We start from the raw sequence: 20,594 nt of genomic DNA on the forward strand, positions 1-20,594 counted from the left end.
GGGATGGCAACCCAAAGGCCTCCTGAGCACATCTGAAAAATCTCACTGTAAATACTGTGACCTTGGGGATAAATCTCTACAAACACACCCAGAAATAAGGTGCTGACGGTGATGCCCAGGACATCCTCATTCTGTAGACGGGCATCTGTCAGGATGTGATAAATGTGCTGATCTGTGGAACTGCTAATACAGGTAAAAGCTGTAACAATTTCTTCTGTTACTGGTGGCTTGCTTTGTTCCTCGTACTTCGACCAGCAAGTGAGATGAGCAAAGACTCCCCTATGCTTTTTTCTGGGTGAAGATATTCACACAAGCCTTTATGGAGCAGCTGTAGATGTCAACATCGGGCTGGCCAGGAGCTCCCTGACAGTTGAGAAGACTTACCTCACGCTGTCAAACCACAGATCTGTGGTCATCCACAATCGGAGTGAAATCATAGTCCACTTCCAGTGGAAGGCTTTTGTTACTCAGGCAGAGGAAGATTATCAGAAGCTGAGGTTTGTTTGAAAGATTCATTTCAGTAAGATACACTGCCCAAGGGTAAAACTAACGTATGGCCTCAAGGGGTGTTGGTGCATTGAATGGTTTAGGACAAGTAAACCATCTACGGCATCAGGTTACGTGTCCCTGGGCTTTAGGGTAATGGAGCTCAGTGCCTCCCATTCCAGCTCCATCCATACTCCAGCTGAGGATGGTGTTTTGGGGAGGAAAGGCTGATTGCAATGACTGGATTTCCTCAGAGAGCAAATTTGCTTTGTGGGAGCACCAAACCACTGAGGTCCAGAGGCCCCTGGCTATGGAGGGTCCATGAGGCTGAGGAAAGTGTCAGCACTCGTTACCTGGGACTGCACTGAGTAGCAGCACTTAACATATCTACAGGTAGCATAACTGATGATATTCACTGCAGCTTCTTCCACTCCAGCTTTGATAAGGTGGCAGGCTCCTTCTCCAGTAATGTGCAGGTAAAGTGCTTCGTTGGCCCAGCAAGTTGAGGCCATCCTGCTGTAGGATGTTGAATTGCCTTGCACTGTCCCGGTTTCCAGCCCAACGAGGTATTTCTACCCTTCCTCAGAGACTGGGGAGAATTCGGAGGTGAAGGGTTCTGCAGGGAAGGTAGGGCAGCACAGGTAGGACAGAGCGCATTTGGGGTGCAGCAGCCTGTGTCTTCATGGTGCTGAGAGATGGGGCAGGTTCTTCAAAGGGTGTCTGTGGTGAAGCTTTGAAATTCCCCTTTCAGGCAGCAGAGAAACACTTATAGCGCGGGGGGATGAACTGGAAACGACACTTAAAAGTTTGGGTGATTAAGGGAATCCTTGTGGGACTTTTCAGACTTGCATGAATGTAGGTGTATAGGAGTTAGCTCATAGCTGATCAGGAAACTGCCTTAAACTGGAGCACTTTTTAAGGGCTTCTGAGCCAATAAAGATCAACATAATTAGGTCAAAAATGCCTTGAAGGCCAAAACTAGTTTTCCTCTGTTCTCTATTTTTAATTACACAGTGTGTGACTTCCATGCAAGCTCAGTGCGTTAAAAGAAAATCTCATTACCTTCTCTGGGCACTTGCCTGGACCATTCCTTTACCGCTCTCTTCTCGCCTGCCTGTCTCAGATTGGACCCTGAGTGATCCTCTTTCCCCTCAGAGGCAACCAGGTTTCCCCCCAGTTCACTTCAACCTGATTCTTTTCCAATTACATTTGATCTCGTGCCAGATTATGTCCTAGAGTCTGATCAGGATGGTTTTTCCCTCCTACTTGCAATCTCAGGGATGGTCATAGCTCCAAGGCCACTGTCCTGCTGTCAGAGAAGCTTTTGAGATCTCAGAGCAGAGAGGGCTTTTTCCATGAGAGGAGGCAGTGCAGGACCCTGCTCTGGGCTGTGACCCCAAAAGACCTGGATCATTAGAAGGTCTATCCAGGGGTTTGCTCTGTCTCCCTCCTGCAGGACTTTCTGGGATGTAATGGTGGAATTATTGTCGTTGATGGAGGTTGAGTTGAGGGTTGCTCCTCGGTGGCTGTAAGCCCTCCTCACATGCAGCGCTGTAGGTCAGCCATGGAGAAACATTTCCCACTGCACTCCAGGGGGAGCGAGCCAAAGCAAGTGGTTTTGGCACTGGTGCCAGCCTTTGCCTGAGGCTCTGTGTACAGCTAGTAACGTCCATGACCGTATTTCCTTTTGAACTGTATTTGAATTTAGCTGAGTGATGATTGCTATCCTGTTTATACTACGTTGCCTCGATCTGCTATACGTGGAGCCTTCCACTCATCCCCCCAGACTTGTCACCTGCTGGTTCTTCATGGCCAGGGACTGGAGCGTGCAGAGGGGACAGCGATATGCCAGCTAGGAAGCAACTGCTCTGTAGCTGTGTTCCCTTATCTCTTGGTTGTGATCTTTAAACACTAGAATAATTTCTGCTACAGCTACCAAGTAAGGGAGAGATTAACTGCGTCAAAGCCCTACAGAGGTGGCCAAAAAGAGGAAAAAGATAAGGTGGTTCAAGGCTACATGTAAGGGTTTGGATTCAGAGATGCTGGTCCAGACTTCTTTAGTGGGTGATGCTAGGCAACGCCCTTCCCCTCTCAGGGCCTCTATTTCCATGCATGTAAAGCCATTGGTTTCACCAAAGTGATGCAATGCCTGAATTCATTGGTTTGCTTTTACAGTGCTCTGGGATCCTCTGGTGGAAGGCGGTATAGGGCACAGAGAGCACATTTAGCTTGCTTATCCCTGCAGGTCCAAAGGGGAAGAAAAGAGTGATGACAGTAGCCTGCAGCTGAAACCCAGCTGCATCTCCCCTTGCCAGTGAAGCCCTGCAGTGGGTGCTCCTTCATCTTGATCTGCCTCCCCCAAGCAGCTCTGTGGTAGGAAAAGCCAGTTGGGGTTGTTGGTGGATTCTCCATCCGTTGTGGCAGAGACTTTGAGCCAGGAGGCTCTCGAGGGCTGCTGGCTTTCAGAAACCTCCGCTGAGCTTGTAAGCATGGAGTAAAACTACGTGCCGTGCCCGCGAACAGCAAGTGATAATCTGATCCGTGTGGGACCCCTCGGCTTGGGGTCAGCCCCTTGCTGAGCTGCTGCTGTTCCTCCCCGAGCGCTTTGCTGCCCCTGCGCTCACACGAGTCTCTGCAAATATGTTGCTCATTAAATTATCTGCTTGGTTTGTCTCTCCCCGTGGCTGCAGGCAGCAGAGGCAGAAAGAGGACGAGATGGATCGTTGTCTGAGGGAGTGCAAGGTGGAGCCCGCTCTCCAAGAACACCGTTCCTTTCTCTCCTGCCCCTTCCAGGACCAGCGGGCAAAGGCGCAAGGAGACTCCATGCTTTTCTCTGACGATGTGTTCACCCTTGAGCCTCTGGTAAGCGATAGCTCCCTTCCTTCTCCTCCCTGGCTGAGGTCACTTGGCAGGTCCCTGCATCAGCTGGCTTGATGTGCTGAGAGAAAACACCAGGTTTCTAGTGAGGCTGTGAGAGCTTGTTGCAAAAAGCATTTCTGTGGGCTCCTGACAGAGCGAGAGGCTGCCTAAAGCTGAGCTCTGCTGCAAGGGCTATAAATTAAGGGCACTTCATAAGTGTCCTTACACTGCTGAGAGCTATCGATAATTATGAGTAAGGACACAGCTTACACGTAGCGTATGGGGATTAACAAAGGATATCAGAGCACTCTCAGTTCACATATTGACCTGAGAAATGAAATGGTCCTCTGAAGGAGGCCAAATTCAACCCAAGTTTGATCACAGACATATCAATCTCTTCATATAACCTGGATGGATACCATGGCTGAATCTCCCTTCCAGTGTCATCTGTGAGCCTGGACACAAGGCTGGCAGGTTTAAACAGACTTTTTGAGTTTCATTGCACATAGGTACAGAAATTTTTTTGCTTTTTCTGTTTATGCAAGCAAAACGCCATATCCTTCAATCAGCCAGAGCCCTGGTTCTGAGTATTTGCATGGTCTGAGATGAAGAACGGCCACTGTCCGAGCAATGCAAAATCCCTTTTCATCTTGGAGTAAATCCTAGGATAATCTCAACCTCTTCTTCCTTTTAAAATAGGTGAAACTATTTTTTTTTTTTCAAGGAAGGGGATCATCTTCTCTTCTCAGTTACTCCTATATCACATATAAGGCTGAGAGCCACCAATGTTGACACAGCTGCAGTTTCACACCACTATAGCTGACAGCAGCATGATGTGACCAAGAGGTTGTGTCAGAGTGGTGGGAATATTGTAGAGAGTGGGAGCTGATCAGCTGAGCATTAAGAGCACGCTGCGGTGTGTCAGAGCTGGTTTTGGAGTGTGTCCCAGGGCTCCTGCTGCTTTTCAGTCGGACTGTGTCTCCACAACTAGCTTAGCCTGCTCTTGAGCTCCTGAAGTGCGTTAAGGTGAGGTCCAGAAGTCCGGCTGCCCACAGCGCCGAGTCCTGGTACTCCATGTAGTGACATACGGACATAAAGGGTAGCGTGGCCTCAACTCTCGAGTGGAAACCTTTCCTGAATGTCTGTGTTAATGTTACGCAGTTTTCTCTAGGACTGAATATAAGTGGGCTACTGCATGAGTCTCTCCCCTTCTGTATTGTCCAGCATTATCAACCTTTTGATTTCCATTAATTCCATTATTTATGGAACAATCAGGTTCACATTCAGTTTTGCTCATGCCTGTCTTTCCCCCTGGCATATGGGTGTCTTTACATCAAATGGTAGTAAGTATTTTCTCCTCTTTATCAAATGTAGGATCTAAAAATCCACTGCTGCTGGCTTCCATAACCTTCTCTCCAGTGACAGCCCTGTAACTTTTAGCTTGGGCAGACACCCTTCTTGCACTGCCATGTAAATCTGCTGGAGAGGCCCCCCAGAGATGGGACCTTGCTGCCTCAGACCTTCTGGCCAAAAGTGGCTGCTCTCTTCTTCCCACCTCTCAGCCGTGATGTGTGGGAGCTCCCCACAGAAATAATGAAATCCTTGTAACAGGTGACTGGAGGAAATAATTGCTTCCAGAGGTTAAGAAGCTGGTGGAGGGAGAGTAATCTTGGAAACGCTTTCTGGGTGGGATGGCTTTGCAGGGTTTGTGCAGAAGCTTTGTTGTGTCAGTGGACCATTAGCTGCCAGTATTTTCAGGTGCTGCAATCTGTAGAAGCTGTAGCAGGTCACTTCAGTCTGTATAGGGTTAACTTGCTGATGAAAATAATAACAAAAAAGAGGAGGCATGATTTTGGAATTACCGTGTGACCGAGAACATTTTGAGCAGTTGTCCAAGCCTATGGGAAACAAGCTGATACACAGCTCTGACTTTCTGAGCACATCTCAAATTTGGTTTATTTTTGCATCTACACGTGTTATGTCAGCAGAGGCAGCTGTGATAGAGGCCCAGGTGGCTGCCAAAGGACAAAGTCCTTGCTGTTTGCTGCATCCTCCCCGCCACGGCTCGGCTGTAAGTCACATTGCAGACCCGTGGGAGCTGACTCCTTGGAAATGGCAACCAGAGGAGAGGGAGGACGAGGACTTGTTACTGTTACACTGACCTTGACAAGTCATCGCTGTCCTGTCCTTGCCTGGTAGTGACTCTTCAGTGTCACGTGTGAACTCTGAGCTGATGAAGGTGGTCTTCAAGATGTCCAGGTTGCGAAGGTGCTACTGTTGTTGATCCAGAGGTTGGGCCAGGAGGTAACAGTGTTGATTGTTGCTGCAAATCTGCACCTCAGCTGGGGAACCAAGCTGTTCCCCATCCAGATGAGAGGCTACTGCAGAGCACTTTGTTTTTTGGCAGAAGACACCATCTCCAGTGGGAGCCGTGGTCCATCCCACAGCTCCCTGTGGGTTCAGTTATTTATGGAAAGAGGCAGATGTTGGCTTTGGCACTGCCTTTCTCCTAAGTGCCCTGAGCTGACAGGATGCACTTTGAGTGTCATTTTAGTACTTCTGTTGCCAGCTCTGTCTTTTGTTTCTTTGACTGCTTTGAGCAGTGATTTCCTTCCACTGCCTTCCCCCTCTGCAAAGCAAAGCAGGTGATTTGGCCAGCAGTTGGTGGTGCTCGGCTTTTCAAGATCAGCTTTTTCTTACTCAGACTGGTGGAGATCTAGCAGATTCTCATTATTTAGGGGCTGAGGAAGAAATAGGATCTGCATGTATTTACGGTTGGGCTCTTGCAGAGAGACAGCTGTGAGTCACGGTGTGCCATCCCCTCCCGTATCACCTTGCTTATGCTGTAGCAAAACCAGGATACGACAGCTGGAGTGGTTGTGCTGTACCATCATACATCCACCATCTGTATTTTATGGCACCGGCCAGCTGCAGCCTGTCTGAGGCCAGAAGTGTTTCAGCCAGAAGTGTTGCAATACCATGTTCACAGCATTGCGTAGTTTTACATCTGTCCTGGTTACCATCCATGGTGGTTCTCCATGCTCTGACTCAACTGCCATCCTATAGAGAACACGTAGCCCAGGCAGACCGCTGGCTCCTGAGGTGCTACTGGAGTGTGAGCCAGTTTGGTTGCTTCGTTATAGCCCTAATTTAACAAAACGCCTCTACCAGATGCCAGTAAAGGTAAGAGACTTAGAAAGTTTTTTTGCAGCTGCTTCCAAACTCCCATAAATTTTGTTGATAAGTGTTGCTTGTTCCCTGCTCTTCATTGATGCTCTAAATAAAGGCTACAGGGCTGTGGCTGAAAACAAGAAATGTGACATTTGAAGACAAATGGTTTGCTGTCTCCTTCTGTTTCAGGAGGGAGATATCTGGCCAAATTCCTCAGCTGAAATTAATGTGATCTTTAGACCCCGAGAAGCCAGAGTCTATCAACAAACGGTCTACTGCGACATCTCAGGTACGGCTCCTTTCTCCTGCTTCTGTTGCCCACAGTGGAGGCACAAGTAGTCTTGCAGCCGACTCGGTTCTCGTGTAGTTGGTAGGAAGGGTCAGTGGTCAGCAGGGTGCTGGTACGTGCCCACTGTCCCTGCGGTTTCCAGGTGGTCTCCTGTCCAAGGCCAGCCCTCAGGATGTGTCGCTACAAGCCTGGATCACTGATCCCAGAACAACCAAGGCAGTGAAGGGATAGGTTTTCATGCCGTGGGTTTGCCAGCATTTGCTCTGCTGCCAGGTGCCTGTAGAGGCCAAAGAGCTACAGTGGCCAGGATTCAGGCACTTGAGGCTGCTCCAGTGGTTCAGAGCATCCTTCAGACAAAGATCCCACACTGTCATCTTAGCAGGCTTACGGAAGAAAATGAGCATCTTAGAGTTTAGCTATAAGCCTTGCAGTCTCAGTTCCTTTGCAGCAAGGGGTGTGTGTATTAGCAGTATGTTTATGGCTTCTCTGACCTCAGCAGTGAGGTTTTCCATAACTGTTCAGCGTGCTTCAGGTAAGGTGTCTTTACAAAGCTGAGCTCTTGGTATCATGGTGGGCATAGGTGAGTGCTTCTCTCTGGAGATCACAAAGCCCTGTCTTATTTAGGTGCCACTGCAGGAGGTGAGCCCTGGAGCCCCGGGCACGGAGCTGTGTGTCAGGCACGGGCAGTGGCTGAGACGCTCTGCCTGCTGGAGGCAGTCTCAGACGTGCATACTGCCGTTAGCAGGGAGCTTCGCCTTGCCTGGGCTCGTACTTCTCGGCTCCTGTGCTCTTGTCTCCGATTGCATCAGTATAGATGGCGTATTTTTATCTTCTGTTTTGTGAGCTTTGTGCCTTCACTGAATGGATTTCAGAGCTCATCTAAGCACATGGGAAGAAATTCAGAGATTGTGTTTTAAACTCAGCATCGCTTTTTCAGGGTGCAAACTGATGCCTCAATGAGAAACCAGCCCAAGGGGTTGGTTAGAAATTAGAAGCCAGCCCCAAGGCATATCTCTTGAGGGAAGGGAAGAGTCCTGTATCTCCTCCTGGAGCACCTAGAGCTGGTCCCATCCAGCCCCGAGTCAGGGAGTAGCACTGAGGCAGCCTGGACAGTCCAGGATAACAGAGGGAATTACTGTACTGAAGTGGAAATCTCTCCCTAGGCCCTGAGACCAGGCTGCCCCTGCGCATCAAAGGGGAAGGCACAGGGCCTCAGCTCCACTTCAGCTTTGAGCAGCTGGACATCGGGAAGGTTTTTGTTGGATTAGAGCACAGCTATGAGGTGATTCTGAGGGGCTGGGGGGGATCCTGATGGCTCCCAGGGCAGCAGTGAGCCTGGTGGACCTGTGGGATTTCTGGCAATTCAGGTCATTGTGAGCAGGGAGTATTTGACATACTAGTCAAATCCGGGGGCTTTCCCAGAATCTGGATACTTCTGATGGGATCTGAAAGGTGCATATGTTGTTTGTGAAGCCTTAATCCCTGCTTTTTGGCAACCTTCCCTGGAGATCAGCTGGGAGGCTTCATGTGAAAAAATACCCCCTTGACACATGAAAGCAACACTGGGACAAAAAGGTAAATATTCAGAGGCTTTTGTTTCAGCCCTGGATGCAATGCACCTTTGTACCCGGGCTGTTAAAAAGCAGCTGGAACAAATTTACTGTGTTTGAACTCCAGTCCAGTGCAGCCAGTTTTCGGTTAAGTGCGTGCTGCTGGTTCCTGAGAGTTGGAGGAAAGCTGTCCAGCCTCCTGGCTCAGAGCTGTGTCTTGCAACAGAACTGGGAGTGCTTTCCCTTGCTGACCAGTCTCTTGCCACTCCTCAGATTTGCTGCATCTCTATGAAGAGCAAAGCATTTCTGGAAATGAAGCAAAGGAATTTTCTACATATTTGCCTCCCCCTGCCAATGGTGTCAAGTCTTCTGCAAAAAAAATAAGATAGGGCAACTGAAAGAGGTAGATCTGAGGCAATACTTTTAAAAGCTTGACTGTGGCAGGGAAGGACACATTAAGGTGTTTTCTTACCAAAATATTGTGCTCTCTATGTATTTTTAATGGTGATAATTTATTGATTATCGTTTTATTATTTTCATGACTTGAGAAAATGTGACTAAGTAGATGATACTGTTAGTGCTGTACTAAGCAGCTAGACTGGAGGTAAACCTCAGCTCAGCGTTGGATCCCTAAGTGCAATTTGTAACTGAGGTGTAAAAGACAAGAGAGGAGAGAGTAGTTTTCAGGTTACCCTTGCAGAGCTTGAATACGTGAATATTTTTAACAGCAGCTGCAAAATTAAAAAATAAGGGACATCTCTCTGCTTCTGTCTCAATTTTTCTACCAGGTTTTACAAGGACAAAAGTTAGGGAAAAGAAATCCAAAGCAGATAGTTAAGTCCATGGAAATGGCAGGATTTCACCCTGCAGCAATCAGAACCTTTACCGCTTTGCTTCGGGTGGGTTTGTTGGTGACTGACAGCGTGCTGGTACTCGCAGCAGCTGTGGGCATTTCTCACCCAACATGAGAAGAGCTGACTCTCAACAAGTGCTACGGGATTGTGTCACTTGATCGAGGCAGTAGATCTCTCAAGTGTTCAACAAAATACGGCTTAGTTCTAAATTTGCAGTTTATTCTGATAACGGTAAAGTCTTAGATGGTGGCTGTGAATATTTAAGAAAGAGAAATTCTTTGGAATAGATAGAGCTGCTGTGCACCGCACGCTCATCCTTTCCTGACACGTCTGTTTGAGCAAAGACTAAGAAAGTATCCCATTAAAGGAAAAATAAGAAAACTAAATTACATACCGTAGCAGAGTTGGGGAGTGCTTCTGAAGTTGGTTATAGTGCTGCCCTGAGGTGTCTTCTACATGCAGTAAACTTGTTGGCTGCAACATGTTCTGCCCTTGGCAGGATCGGACTCATCGGGAGCAGAATCAGTTGTGTGATGAATCACTAGTAATGCTGCAACTGCCCTTCCTTGTTCTTAGGGACAGGTCTGAATCGACTTGGTGATGCTGAGCAGCTCCTCTGCACTGCAAGTCGAAGTGGGCTGCTCTGCGTCAGTGGAATAAACCCCGAGTGACTGTTTCTATGAAGCTGTCACTGCTTTGTACGAAAAACCCAGAGGCAGAACTTGTCCTGTTGCATTTTCTTTGGCTTCTGCCAAGCAGCAGCACACAGCATCTTCTGCTTTTTACAGTCGTTAATTGCTTAATCAGAAGACAAATCAGCCTTCTGTAAGAAAGGAAGATTCCTTATGTATTTCCATTTTGCTTTCTTGCTGCTGCAGGTGGTCCTGTTTAACAAAGGAGCCATTGACACTGTCTTCAACTTGGTCCCTCCAGCTATAGCTCTGGGCTCCTGCTTCACCTTCCTCCCCCAGGAGGGCATCATTTTGCCGGACGGGCTGCAAGTCATCCGGATCTCCTTCAGTTCCGCCATCCTGGGGGAGTTCACAGAAGAATTCAGGTTCAGTGTGAATGGATCCCCTGAGCCTGTGACCTTGACTATCAGGTGAGGAGGGTTACAGGAGCTTGGTGGGAACATCTGTAGCTGTCTCTGGGTAATCATCTCCCACCTACCTCATTTTAGGATGAAACAGAGAAAAAAAGGTGTTGTCTAAGGTCTTAGCCTTGGCTCGGATCCTAGCATCCCCACACTAAGAGCCCCACTGATTTAAAGTGGGCAGAGGAACGATGAGGACAGGTGGTGGCTGTTAAAAAGAGAGATGTCATTATATAAAGCAGTTTGCTTTTCTTCCTGGTCTTATATATCCTCTCCTGAAGAGCAGAATGAGTTGTATTCACTACGGTGATCTCCAGTGGGGACTGAAAAAGGTCTGGCAGCCATGAACTGCACAGCACCTGCTGGGCTGCATTTTGCCCTCAGCTTCCCAATGTAAAGCTGAATCTGTTGAAGTTAACAGATTGACTCTGGATTTATGCTGTTGTAGTTGAGATTAAAAATTCGTCCCTTAATTTTAATACAGTGGTGAGTAGAGCATTAATGTAATCGTGCTTACATATGCCCTGGTAAGGGCAAGGTGTATTTAACAAAGCAGATTTGTCAGAAGACTTTTGTTGCTCCCAGCAACTGTGCTCTGTACATGGACCAGCAGAAGAGTTAGGGCAAAATCCTCCCTCTCCTGCTCGTGGAACAAGAACCGGAGGACAGCACACATGGACGATGGCTTTTGGGAGTGATGAAGTGTTTGATGCTCTTCTCTCCCACCAGGTCACCCTGTGTTCCAACACTGTGAAGAGCTACGAGCTGGCACTGGTGGTGGACGTGTGCGGTGTTGGCAAGGCGGTGTCGGCGCTGCTCCTCACAGCCGGGTATCAGCGCTTTCCTTGCAGCTCGTCGTCTCTCCTCGTGCATCTAGCACCACGCTGCCTTGCACGTGGTTTGCTGGCTCCATCTCCAAATGACAAGTGTTGCTTAATGATCTAGTTCTGCCCAGCTAGATGTGAGATTGGCAGTGTTCTGAAAGCAGCACCTGTACTCCACAGGCAGGCATGGCCCTGAGCCTTTTACTAAGGGGAACAGTAATTATATTCATTATTGGCCTGTTTTTTGGTGCTTGAGGTGTAATAAGTTTCCAAAGGGCCATCTTTCCTCCTTCCCGCAAGTGGTGGACTTGTGCTGGGTTGCAACCAAAATACAGCATTCATTTGGGCCGCAATGAGCAGCCTGCTGAGAGCTGGTGTCTGGGTCAGTTAACGAAGGTGCATGCGAATGGGAAAGGGGCTTATGGCAGGACTGGTGAGGGAAGGCTCAAAGCACGAATGTATGAAGGGGAAAATAGTCCTTGATGTGAAAGGTGAGCTCAGGTTTCTCTGCTTCCCTCTGGTTCTTTTGAGCACTAATGTTCTCAGACTTAAGCCAGAAGATCTTGCTGCAGCCAGATTCAATCCTGTTGTGCTGCAATGGGTGTTGGTTTGATTACAAGAGGGATGAGTTCACTGTGCTGTTCCCTCTCCCAGGCAGAGTCATCCAGTCAGTGCCTGGGCTGCAGTTTTGTAAAACAAGTGCAAATGGGGACAGACAATGCATGGAGCCGTGGGGGTGCAGGAACTGGGAGAGGGTGATCCCCCACTGCCTAAGGCAGGGGGTGGCTTGTGCCCTCCATCGCTGGGGCAAAGGGCTGAGTTCTCAGGCAGGGCAACAGCGGTGTGGGAGAGGAGGGAGTCATTTTCACTGAGACACTGGAGTCTTGTGTTCTTTGAGCCTTGGTGAGCACTGGTCCTCAGTGGGAAGGCTCCCCCAAAGCTCACGCCTTGCTGGGACTGTTGGGAGGGTCCTTGGAAGCGTCCTGGGGCAAAGAGCGGGCAGAGCTGATCAGGCAGCTCTGGGACAGGGCACTGTGCGCTGCCTGGGCACTTGGCAGCCTCTGCGAGGCTGAGTCCCAGGGTTTTGCCCCACCTTTACAGGAGGTGGTTGAGTCAGAAGAAGTTAAAGGTGATTTATCGCTGTAGGGGTATTAAGTGTCTATTTGACAAATGTGTTATGCTCTATTTCATGCTACTTGGGGAGTAAACGAACTCTACATTCTCTCGGTATCTCTAATTCCCTTTTGGTCATCTCTTTGCCTAGATGCGTGGTTCCTCCGCTGTGAGTACTCAACCCTGTCGTGATGTTTGGACGGTGCTTTCTAAAATTCCCTTATCAGCAGATGCTGACCCTTGTGAATGACAGCAATCTTCCAGGCTGCTACAGGGTTATCCCTCAGGTTTGGCATTGCATCCGCCTCCTGCCCTCAGATGTTATCAAGGGGTTTATTAGGGGAAAAAAGGGTTTTGGATAAGACCTTGCTGGTTTATATTCAAACCTAAAGGTTGCTGAGAAAAGGAAGCTACCTGAATATAACTTCAGGAAGCAGTTAGACAGGAACCTACCTGAGTATAAACTTCAGGAAACAGTTTAAACTTTTTAGGAAGCAGTTTATATTCTAGTCTTTGGGGTGCTTTCATGCAGGAGAACATAGAGGGTTGTGAAAAGTTGCTGCAAGGAGGCTGCCAGCCCAGGAGTGGGTGTTTGTGGGTGCAGCAGCTTTTAGACCCCCTGAGGATGCTAAGCCCATACAAGTCTTGCATCTTGCTTTGTACCTTTCTGCTTTCTCCTGGGGATTTTTGAAAATGTGTGTGAATTGCCATTGTGTAGATGTTGAGGAGTTCAAAGTTTCCTCAAAGGTCACTCCTGTGTGTTGCATTTGACTCTGTCCCTTACAGGAACACAAGGAGGACACTTCTGTGTGGTACTCCAGCCCCGTGCCGTGGGGGATTGTCCAGCCTCACAGCTCGGTGGAGGTCCCATTGACCCTGGAGGCCCAGGTGACGGGAGAGCAGGACACTGTTGCTCATGCTGCAGTGTTTGGGAGTGAAGGATCCCCTCTGGTGAGTTGCAGGGGACGTGGGCCTTTGTGCGACTCATCTTGGTGGGGTGTGAAGCGTTAGGCAGGGTTGCTAATTCCGGGGATCCTTCCCGGGAAAACAAGAACTTGTAATATATGCTGGTGTGGACAAGGAAAGAAGGGGTTTGTGGCATACACAACAGCTAATGCCTGTGAAACAAAGAGCTTCACTCCACAGTCAGAACTGAGTATAACTGTTGTTCAGCAGGGATTCTTTATTCGCAGCGCTGGGCAGCACTGGGGATCACTCCACCATGAGTGCCACGCTTACTAACAAAACTCTCTCACTAATATACACAAAAAGCATACGTATGCATCAGGTTTCCTAGAAAAGACAGTCTTATGCTAATGGGTTCTCAGAATTCATTTACATAGTCTGAGAGTGCGTAGTAAAAATAGAGTGAGGGTCTTCTCCCCACCTTGGTGGTCCACATCACCTTCCTCACACTGTCTGCTAGCTGAACTTTAGGTTTCCCATGTCCATACATGGTCATGGAGTGACCTCATCCCTCCTTCAGCTCCTGTTTGTTTTGAGGAGGTTGGTTTAAACCGGCTTCCAGTCGCTTTTCTTGACACTGGCGTCTTCTCAGGCACTTGTCTTGCATTTTTAGGTCCCTGTTATCAGGGATGTACTCGGAGTTTGCCAGACTGTCCAAGGCCTGTTTTATCTCCACTAGGCAAGGAGTTACAGGTTTCAAGATGTTTTACCAGTGGGTAAGATGTCAGAGGGTAGTTAGGAAAAGAGTATAAATGAAATTATATACATTGCAGTGAAATACGGGAAAAATAAAAGCTAGTGAAACACAAGTGATGGTTAACGTTAAAACTAAACGTCCTACTTTACTGGTTTCTATACATTAACAAGGTCAGGAGGTCTTGTAATTTCAAGTATACTCGCAGCAACTTCCCTTCACCTAGAGAAGAGGAAGGATGTATCATCCTAGGTGGTAATCTAAGTGTCTGACACAGCATTTAATTACGGTAGGTCAGTCGGGATAAGAGGGCCAGTCTGAAGCCCAGAACAACCCCTGGGAGTCGTACTCTGCTGTGCTATTAGATGAACCGCACTGGTGCTTCGTTAGGCCTTTTGTTCAGGAGCACGCAGGGACGTCCCTGAATCCTGCTAAGGCAAGTGCTGTGTAAGAGGCCATGCTGAAAGTCAGGGCCATCACGTCTGAGAAACATCCATCATATCTCTTTGCCAAGAGCCCCAGCCAAAGACTCATGAGTCTCCACAGCACTTGCACGTGGAGCACAGAGACTTTTTTTTCTACTAAGTTTGGAAATGGATGAGGCAAAGCATTCCTGGACTAAAGCCTCCTGAAAGATGATGTCCACATTCAGGCATACACAACAGCAGCAATGACAACAAAATGTAGGCAAGAGAATGTTGTCTGTAGTGTCCTGACTTCATCTAGCTGAAATCGAGAACAAATATAGTTAATTAAACTTTAATTTAAGATGATATCAACTTTTGAAGCAGCTGTTTTAAAACGTCTTCTCATCTCTCTGAGCATGAAAGAGGATGTCACAGGATTCCTGGGAACCTTAAGCTTTCTGTAACAGAACAAAAGGCTGACATTTTGAAAGTAGTTACAGGGCTTTAAACTTTTAATAAAACAAGTGGAAATGGTGCTGCTAAATCTCCTGAATGCCTCCTGAATGTTTTTAATGATGAGAGAAGGTGGTTTAGCCAAGGGATCCACATTCCTCCTCCAATAGTCTGTGCCAGTTCTGCAAGAACAGAACTTTTGGGTCTCAGACTGTCAAAAGAAAACAATACTGCTTGAATGATGTAATTAATAATTAATGCTCATTATCCATATAATACCAGGAATACACATATGTGCAAATCAGAGGCAACTAACTTGTGTGATCTCTACTCTAAAGGGCCTGCTTTGCTTCTGACTTGTGCTGGCTTTCACAGGTGTAGCTTTGGGGCTAAAGTCACTGTCCAAGTGTGCTGTGCAGCAGCAGAAGTCAGGGAGGGTGGTCTGGGGCAAGACTGAGCAGTAAAAGGAGTGGGAGCAGGCACAAGGTAGAGGAAGGAGAGTTAACAGTGTGGAGGAGGTGTGAAAAAGCAAACACAGGAACCAGGGTTTCTTTATCCCCTGATAACGGGAGCTTGTGCTTTTCAGATGGGATCAGTCCAGATCCCACACTTGCTCCAGGCCTTCTGTTTTGGTTTTACAACACTGAAAAAACTTCAAACAGCCATAATTATCCCCCAGTCTAGGAGTACCCTTAGAGCTGTCTAATCATTTTAAACTTTCTCTGTTGTTTTTTTGATCTTTCCTACCTGCTTTCTGGAGCAGAAAATCCATTTAGTGAGCACTGGAGAAGGAGCAGTTGTCTACGTGCACCCAAGTAAGATAAATTTCGGCAGTATCCAAGTTATACAAGATGCTTCCCGAAGTCTCCACCGCTCCAATCAGAGTGTCATCCCTGCATCCTTCAGGGCAAAGATGGTAAGTATCTGTGGGGCTATTTTCTAACAAAAATGACTGACAAGCAACCTGTGACTTGATTTTTATATGCAACATTTGCATATCACTATATGATTGAGAAAGCAACGTATTCCATCACAATGCAGCAAGAGGAGCCTGGCTCTGGGGGCAGTTTTAGCTGGGGGACCCCTCAGTAAAACAGAGAATTTGCATAGATGTTTGAGCAGAAATGAGTCTGGATCATTTTTGCAAGTTCTCCCTTTATTTTGTGGAAGGTAATTTATCTCTAAGAGTCATGTGTTTGGAGCTCTGAGACCAAGAGAACGCTGTGGCCCTTTGCTCCTGAAAGGGCATGGGTTTCCGCACGGTTTCCCTGTTAGATCTGCATTTGCTTTCTGTCGAACTGCTGTTAATGATAGAGACTAGGGTGTGAGATCTGTCCTCAAACTGCTCGCAGTGAGGTGAGTTTCACACCTACTGGGGGTCAAACCAGCTGGGTTGTTGCACAAGAATGTACGTGTAAGGGTCGTGTACCTACGGTGGACTGTGTCGCATTGCAGAGCACCTCTGGAGACTGGCTGCAGAAAAAGGCTCTTTAATTCATGGAGGCTGCGTAGTGTGAGAAGCTGCATAGCCGAGGGAGGTTGGGTTGCTCCCTGGCAGGGGGAGCAGGGCTGATGCAGCCAGGACAGGCTCGTGTGCTGAGGCTGGTTGGGGTGTGCTCCCCACTGGAGGGGGGATCTGTGAGGGGCTTGAAAATGGGTTCAGAGGAGGTTTGTTCTTCTCCATACTAGGTGGGTCAGACTTCTGGGGCTGGTTAGCCCAGACCTGGCACTGTGGACTTGGTGTTGTGGATGGAGCATCAAGCAGTGTGTGAGAGTACAGGCTCAGCCTCCTGGGCCAAGGAGGGGGCTGAATTTCCCTCGTGCTGCTTTTCCAGCTGTTTGGGGGATAAATGTAACCTCAAAGTGGGGGATTCCCAGAGCAGCTTGCTTTGATTCCACAATGAAAACCTGCTTTCCATCTCTGCCGAAAGCAAGCTACCTGGGGTGGGTGGTACTGGTGTACGAATGATGGGGTTTGCGTGCTCATACCAGGCACTGACCCGCAGAGCTGCTCAGGCACTGCTGTCCCGGTCCCTCCCTCCCCGGGCAGCTTGTGGTGTACCCGGGGGGCTCACAGGGTATATCTGCCTCTGCATTGCCTCAGGGCCCTAAGGTATGGGACTGGGCAATAAATCCTATCCTGCTTCACTGCGATCTCTGCAAATACGGTGGCTAATCAATAAATAGAACAATAAATACGAGGTGGTTCAGGGATGGTTTCTTTCCCTGCAGTAAGGGTGGGCTCTGCTGCTCCATAGTCCCCCCTGCTGACCCCACAGGCTTGACTTACCCCACGGTAGCATCTTGGCTTCTCAGGACAGCTGCTGCTATCATGGAGGTGTTCAAGGAAGCAGGTCCTGAGAACCTGCTCGATCAGTCGTTTCAGCAAGGGCTCTTCAGACTCTTCAGCACCCTGATGCTGAGCGTGCTGGGTGGAGGCAGCACTGCGGCAGGCGAGGTGTGCTCCAGCTGCTCCCCTGTCCTCAGCAGGTGCCTCCTTTGGTGCTGCTTTGCTGCCTCAGTTGAAGTTTCGCCCTTTGCTGCTGCCTTAGGCTGCCTGGCCATTTATTGATGGGAAGAAGAGAGGACTGAATAATTTTGGAGATAAAATTTGAGATGTAGTCAGGCATCAGGGTGAACTGCACACATACATGTGAGAGCAGAGGCTGTCCCTTAGCCTAGATGGTGGGTGACTTGGACATCCTGCATCCAGTTGCACCCCTGAACCCAAGTCTTGTGTTCTCTAAGATGGAAAAGCTGCTGCTTTGATTTCCTGCTTGGAGATTGCTGCAGGACAGTGAGCTGTGATTTCCCTGTCTCCGTTTGATGGCTATTCTCGAAACTGTGGCTGTTTGCAGTTAGGCTTATAGATCACGGTCCCTGCTCAAAGGAAGGAGCTATGATTGAAATTTTCACAGCAGCATTGGATCAGCAATGTTACAGCACGCTGACTGGCAGCTCAACAAACTGAATGAGATTAAATTAAGGGACAGCAACAGGGCAAGTCAAAGGTTGGTATCTTGTTCGAAACAGGAAAGGAAAATGCTGTAATGCAGATGGTCACAGTGCCACCTTGGTGGTGGTATTAACCATCACATGCAAATTGCTGTTCCTGTCAAGCCAAGATTTCTTCTTGCTCTATGGGAGAAAAGAGCATTATCTGAGCAAGCCAAGATGCTCTTTTGTGGATAACTTCACTTTGGGGTGGTGACTTAAGGAATTACCTGGAGTACCCCTCGTGCACAGGCTTCCCCGTACCGTCTCCTCTTCTCTCTGTTGGATGAGTTGAGTCTTTTATATTCTGAGTTGTGGGGAGCAGCACTGAACATCTCTGCCACCAGAAAGAAATAAATAAGAAACCTCCAAGTCTGTGCATTGAGATGGGGCTTTTCTGGGTTTGAAGAAGAGCATAGGGACTTTGTAGCCTAGTCCTCTGTTGGCTTATCCCTGTGTGCCAGGGTGTCTGCAGGTCTGTGACCCCTGGGACCAGTGTGTCATCCCGTGCTGAATCCTGTGTGTGTCTGACGTACTTTTCCTTGTCAGATTGCTTTCCCAGCTGCCAGGCAGCCCTGTTAGAGGATCCTCTGGATCCTGCAAGGCAAGAGTTTGAGCTTTTTTGGGTAGAAAAGACTGGAGGAACAGGTCAAGGTGAAGGGGCTGCTGCAGCTTAGCTGGGACTGATGCGACCTGCTGAAAAAGATGGCTGTTTCTCCTCCTTGCTGCCGCTGTCATCTTCTTTCCCTAAGTGCCTGATTTTTTTGCCATACTGACCAGTACAAAAGAGTTGTATTGGTTAATGGAAGTGTTTGCTCTCCCTGCAGAAAGGCAGAAAGGAAAAAGCATCGTTCTTTGATCATTTCCTACTTGTTCTTTGTCACTCTGTCTTCTTGGGGATCTTTTATTCAGCTGCTAAGAATGACATCTCTTGGCACCACGGAAGGCAGCTGCATATCATGCCTGTGTGATCAGGAAAGAAAAGACAGAGGTGTATTTTTTGTTAATCAGTGGCAGCTTTCTTCTCCCTGCATAACCACCATGCTGGGTCTCTCATGTGCTACCATAGGGAGCCAAACGGTGGTTTCCCAGTGCCTTGTAATGAGGGAGGAGGGAGAAGACCTTTCTTGGGATTTCCTCTTCTTATGACAGTCCTAATTTGGGGTCCTGACTCCTTCGACCTGATCCTTGACCTCCCTAATCCAGAGCCCTGTGCTGCTGGTGGAGCTTGCTGCTGCCTGGTTTCCAGCAGCGGTCATACAGCCAGATGTGTTGTCTTCTTCAGGAGGGTGCCTGCTGAGTAGATCCCCCTCCACCTTCCCAGGGACGAGCTGCCGTCAGATTCAAGTGGAGCTGACATTGCAGAAGAGACACAGGTTTTTTAATTTAAAAAAAAAAAAAAAAAAAAAAAAAAAGCTGTAACTGTTTATCTTCTCACTGGGATTCACTGAAGAAAAGTCAGTTGATTTTCAGGCAGTGTCTAAAGGCTCATGGTCAAACGTGATGTAAGCAAGGGGAGGACACGCAGTTCTCATTCCCGTACTTGCCTCTCTCCTCATTAGTGCAGGATTTGTTTCATTTACTAATTTCATTGCTTAGTATCTCAAGCTTTTGACAACATTCCCTTTATTAAAGAAATGGCCATATGGAGAGACAGCAAAACGTGGAGATAAACTTAAAAACAGTGCCAATAAAGGGATGCTGCTTCTGTTTCCTGTTCTGGCTGATGGGCAATTTTGCTGATATCCGAGCGAATTGTTCAGGCTGTGGGGAGGGAAGGCTTTGAAGAGCGTGTTGGCATTGTTTGTAGCTCTCTCCAACTGAAGTTGGAGCAGACTTGAATTGGCAAGAGGGGCTGGTTTTTAAATCTACTGTAAATTGCTTTTTTTTTTTCCTCCAAGCATCTGAATAATTAGCCAGCCCGTCAGTGTTTGGTCGTAGCAAGACAGGCAGACAGACAGTGCTGTGCCCTTCAAATGATATCTGCAATGCTATTTAGAAAGGAGTGTTAAATTAACTTTCCAGGATACGGGCAGCACTGGCCCTGAATACGTGATCTCTTCCAAGGTGAGCAGAACTTTTGAAGATAAGATGCACAGGCTTAACTCTTTCCAGAGCTGTCCCACCAGAGCCTCATGGTGCCCCAAAAGCTCACCTTTAGGCTTAAGCCATTAGTTTATATTTTAAAGGCCATGTTTTGCTAATACAGCAGTACCAATTTGCTGATTTCCACCCAGTTTGGTCTTGCCAGAGCTGGAGGGAACCATTCATTGTAGCCAACTGTGCCTGGAAACACACGGCATCAGTCATGAGCAGGGGTCATGGCCAGGAGCGTCAGTCTTGTCCTGGTGACCGGTTGTACCAAAACCTGAGGAAGGTGGAAGGCTCTGTCCCTCCCAGTGTCGCACAGGCTTAGGTCCAGCAGGCTTAAGTCCAGAGCATGTGGCTCTTGGAAAGGGGAGCAGAGGTGTGGAGGAGACCTTGGAAAAGGTGCCTGAAACCTGGCCACAGGGGAGAGTTTGGTTTTTATCACGTAAGGTATCTTATATGAGTTCATGCCCTTTCAGAATTTCTGTTTTTCAGTAATGGAAGAAATTGTTATTCTGCTTGTCTAGGGAAACTAAACGTGTCGTATCATGCTGCACCTGTTGGTTAACTGAATTAAAGAAGGGTAGAATCTTCAAGGCAGTTACGCTCCTACAAGCAAGAGTGACTCAGCCGGGTGCTTTTCCCAAAGGAAAAGCAGGAGGAGTTTGGTTATCAAACCAGGTGGCCCTGATCTCCCCAGCCCAGCAAGGAAGCGCAGATGGAATCTGGAGGGGTGAGCTATGGACTGAGGAC

General features: G+C 48.1%; 1 pseudogene; it reads left to right on the forward strand.

The window, feature by feature from the left end:
* The first annotated feature begins 301 nt into the window (after positions 1-301).
* LOC141938800 (hydrocephalus-inducing protein homolog) overlaps positions 302-20,594 on the forward strand; it is a 64,988-nt pseudogene continuing 44,695 nt past the window's right edge.

Source organism: Strix uralensis, unplaced genomic scaffold (genome assembly GCF_047716275.1).
Source record: "Strix uralensis isolate ZFMK-TIS-50842 unplaced genomic scaffold, bStrUra1 scaffold_316, whole genome shotgun sequence".
NCBI classification, from domain to species: domain Eukaryota; kingdom Metazoa; phylum Chordata; class Aves; order Strigiformes; family Strigidae; genus Strix; species Strix uralensis.